This window comes from Brassica oleracea, chromosome C9, assembly GCF_000695525.1.
Source record: "Brassica oleracea var. oleracea cultivar TO1000 chromosome C9, BOL, whole genome shotgun sequence".
NCBI lineage: Eukaryota > Viridiplantae > Streptophyta > Magnoliopsida > Brassicales > Brassicaceae > Brassica > Brassica oleracea.
The window spans coordinates 38314122-38319275 of record NC_027756.1 but is presented as its reverse complement, the minus strand read 5'-3'; positions in this window follow the sequence as shown (position 1 = coordinate 38319275).

Here is a 5154-nt window from a genome sequence, read left to right as displayed (position 1 = left end):
CTTTTGGTACCGTATTGACTTTTATATTATATGAAGATTATTATTATTTGAGTTGTATTATTATTTTATTTCCGCTTTTATCAATTTATTATATTTCGAAAGTGGCGGGTGCCACATAAGTGTTATCTCCGTCGATACATGTTGTAACGTTGTGCGCATCCTTGATGTATGTGTACACGAATATTTTGTGGAGTACATGTACATCTACTTATCCATATGTACAACATGAGACATGTACACCTACATCTACTTATTCATATGTACAACCAGTGGCAGACCTATTAAAAAAAAATAAGCGGACCTATTAAAAAAATAGGGTGTCAACTGTCAAGTGACACACCATAAATAGTTAAAATTCTTTGATTATGCTTAAGAACAGTGAGAACTTGGTAGCAATTTTGGTAGAAGCTCTATAATGAACCCCCAAAACTTAGGTTCGATCCTTACTATGACCCCATTGATTATTTTTATTTTATTTTTGACATTTTTTTAATTAAAGTTTGGATCCGCCACTATGTACAACAATAATCATGTACATCTTTTCACAAATATCTGCATGCACAATTGATTAGTAAAACTCCATGTTCTAAAACACGTCCGTAGTGGACGATTACGCGCCGCTACAACGCTGATCGGAAGAGTTTCGTGGCGAATACACTCTACGCGGTCAGAAAAATCGGAGTAAGAAGAAAAAAAATCTGTTTTGACCTTTTCAAACTTGAAACGATGTCTATATCATAGATCTATCATAAATCGATACTTATAACAAGAAAACGAAATTGAAACGAAACAAACCATACCAAAATTTGATGAAAATCATTGAGGAATGAAAAAGTTGTGTGAAACTAGATCTGGACATGAAAGAAGAAGATAAACACGAAATTACGATACCGGCCTTCATTAAATAAAAACATCAAAAAAATTAAAAAATAGTGATGTGGGAGTTCGAACTCAAGAAGAGACAGTCATTATAACTTACCAAACTGTTAGGCTACATTGATTTTGTTGTCTTCTTTGCTAAAGTAAATATTTCATGGATCTAATAGTTAAATATATCAAAAATTCCGTCCCGTGTAATATCCGAGTTTATCCCGCTTTTATATTAACTCGCTAGGCCTAGGTAAACCGCACGCATTGCACCTAACTAGGTTCAGAACAGGGGTAAAACTTAAAGTTCAGGAATACGATAGATTGACATGACTTGCGGATGCGGATTTAAAAGTCTTTAGTTGATCATATATGCATATTAAATTTGAATTAACGCAATTGATAAATTTAAAAAGAAATCAAAGACAAGATAATTTATTTTAGAATTTTGGAGGCAAATGATAGTGTTAAAACAATTTTTTATGGAGTGATGTACATATGAATAGTGTGAATGTATAGACACTTGTACACACTTGAAAGACACATCCACAAAACTTACAAAGTGATATCTAAAAATAATTTCATCAAGAATTTAAATGGTTTTAAATCATTGAAACCACCGTCTCAAACATATATCTCCAAATTTCAATATTTGTCAAGATTTACTAATGATCATACATGTGTATGTATGCACATGCATGTTTACGTGTGTATAAGTTTACATTTGTACATGTGCACGTTTTTACGTGTGTACATAAATATATAAGACATATCCCAAATCATAATATTTTTTAATTACGTAGCCGTAATAATTACGATTAGTTCATAAATTGTTTAATTATATTAACAAATGTTAGAGTGCATAATTGGTAAGTTTGGGGCGGAATCAAAGAGAAATTTGCTTATTTGGATATTATGGAATGAAAAAAGGTAAGGTTGTCCGGACCAGGCAGTCCAAGTGACAGAACGGACCTGTGGTGGCAACTACCATCAGAGTTTGATTCCCTCCATGCGAAAACTATCTTGCTTCTTCTGGACACTAAAGTGGTACTGGGTTCGATCCAGCCCAGGTAAAGCTTTCCTGGGTGAAATGGACCGCTGCCTGACCGGACCCAGGAAAAAAAAAAAAAAAAAAAAAAAAAAAAAAAAAAAAAAAAAAAAGGAAGGCTAGGGGTTAACTAGAGGAAAAAATTTCACAATTAAATAGTTTGGGGTTGAAAACAAAATTAAATAAAACTTAAGAGACTAAAAGTGCCAAAAGAAAAGTTGGCCATTGATGCTCTCTGCCTTTTGCGACAGAGCCACACGCTGTTCTCGGGTTTCCTTCGATGGCTATAGGTGAGGTGACGATGTTGGGAATGATGAGTCGGAGTGACGAGGCAGTCCAAAGATAGAGCCGCCGACGTCTCCGCCATTGACATCACTGTTGAATATGCCATCACTATTCTACCATCCACCATGTAGCTTCACATATCTTAAACGATGGCTTAAAAAATATAGACAATGATTATAGATAATTTTTCTGGAAAAATAAATTTGGAAGAATCAGATTTCATTTTCAGAAATGATAGACAACTTAAAAAGGGGAGAAGAAGAAGAAAGTTAGAGCCTCTCACTTTATTTTAATGGATTTTTGGTGTCAATTATATTTAGTTAGTCTATGAGTGAAACTATGATTTAGTTAGGAAAAATTATGTGAGTAGTTATAAGCCCTCTTCAAAAACGCTGTCGCCTAGCCGGTTAATCGTCCGCCTAGGCGGTAGTCGCAGACTAAACGTGGTGAAAAGGACCAACTCGGTGACTCTACGCGGGGTTGCGATTTTTTCATTACTCGCCCGCGTAATACTAAAACGCGGCGGAGAATAGTAAAATCGGTTAATAAATGTCAGCCCAAACCCAATTAAAATCAAAGTCCAAGAAGACCAGACACACACTTAACACGTCGTTGCTTTAATTGAGATTGATCTTCGATACCTGAAACCCTAATCGAAAAAGTGGAGACAAAAACAAGCGTTGAACTGAAGCGTGGAGATGAAATCAAACGTGGATTGAGAGTTAGAGACGAACTGATGCTGAATCAACTTCATTAACAGCCAACCTTCCTCTGTTTCACGAACTGGAGGTAATTTCGTTTATCTTCTTCGTAATAACCAATGTCACAATCGTTCAGTCATGTTGTAGGAGTTCTTAAAGATGAAGGAAGACCCATTTAGATTGTTGAGTTTTTATATTTTATGAGTTTTGTAAAACTGTTGTTGAGTTCTGAAAATTTTATGAATATTACTGATTCTTACCTGTGTTATCTCTTGTTTTAGGAGTTCTACAAGATGGAGGAAGAATCAGCTTAGGTTGTTTTACAAGTTTGGTTTGTATGGATAACTCACTTTAGGTTGTTAGTGAAGCTTTTTAACTTAGTTCTTAAACACTTGTTAAGTTCTGAAACCTTTTTAACCAATTTGATGTCTTTCTCTTCCTAGGTCACGGATTTTTAATGTTTTTGAACCTTAGTTTCACGCATGATTGTATATTCATATGTAAAAAATTGATGTTTTTTAGTTTGTCATTGCAGGGGTACGTTACAATATCTAACATATCTTCCCATTCATGGTGATTACTTGATCTTCGACAACAAAGGATGAAAACCTTTTTTGTATGTTCTCAAGATCAAGACAATCTATTTTTGTTTATTCCATGAATTGGATGTAATGGATTACTATGTTTATCTATGAACGTTATATATAATATATATATATATGTCTAAAAACTAGAATCCGCGTATGCTCCGCTTAATTCCCGATTTTTCGGTAACTCGCTAGGTCCGGGATTACCGCCCGACTAGCGCCTAGCGTAGTTCCGAACATGGGTTATAAGTGACTTATTCTGTAATTATAAACTGCTAAAGTGACCCACTGCGTAAATATTTCTTCTTATAAAGTCACAACATGTCTTTGGTTTTCTGAACCATCTGGTTCCTATGTTGCAAGTCACAACAGTGAAAACAGAGATATACTCACTGGAGAAGTTTCACAACTTTTATGATCTCAAACACAAACCTATGATTCATAATCATGACACAGTGATCAGTTCTTTTCTCTGTTTTTCCTCAGATTTTTAGTTTTGTTCTCCTTGGGAAAGCCATAACGATTCACAAACTAGTAGTATGCCGTTTTCATTAAATGTGTACAACATGGTTCCTCTATGTACACAAGTTATACAAAAAATTATTACAGAAGTTTGTGATTTATATAATGAGCTTTTTTACTTCTCAATTGCTATATAAGAAAGATTATATTATCAATGGTAAAATCTCCATCAGTGGTGAAAAAACATTAAAACTCGAAGGATAAATAAATGTCATAATATATGCTCTTTTCATTAAGCACTATTGTCACTGTTTTCTTCTGTTGCATTATAATGTTCGCATTATACCATCATATTCATATATAACATGACAAAGAGTTCAAGGATGACTTGTTCGAGACGTTTTCTTTATTTTCGTATAGAGATAAGGATGTTAAGTTAAAGATAATGACAAGTATATGGATATACTCATATGTTAGAGTTATCTACCTAAGTTCCTGCGTATTAGGACTTCCTCTGTTGTATATATACCGTACGTTGTACATTAATACAAGACATATTTTCTGTTCATTATATGGTATCAGAGCTTAACGTTCTCTGACCTATTTTTCGCTTCCGCATCATAATTCTCTTAAAAACTGTCATTGATTAATAATCATGGCTACTACTACTTTCCCTACTTCTCCTACCTCTGCAACTACCATGTCCTCATCTACTTCTTATACTTTTCCATCTACAATGGCCGAAATTACTTCTCCATCAACTTCAATGTCAAATTCGCCTTATTATCTACATCCCTCCGACAATCCTGGAACACTGATTACACCGGTGATTCTAAAAGGAGACAACTACTCTGAATGGACAACAGAATTCTGGAATTCTCTTCAAGCAAAGCAGAAAATTGGGTTCATCGATGGTACAACACCTAAACCATCATCGAATCCTGATCTTACTCGTTGGACATCTGCTAACTCCATGATTGTAACACCCCCGAACCGTCCTAGGCATAGGTCAACCCACCGGCCAACAATCAAACAAGAACATGACTGACCGTCCAACCCAACACCATGGTCCGGAAGCGCTACGTGACGGGTTAGGGATGATCCGGCCAGAGTCACAAAATTTACTCCACGACCTCGACCAGTTCGTCCACTAACACGTCCCGCTGCGTCAAGGCACAAGGCTTGGCAACCCGTACCTAGAGTT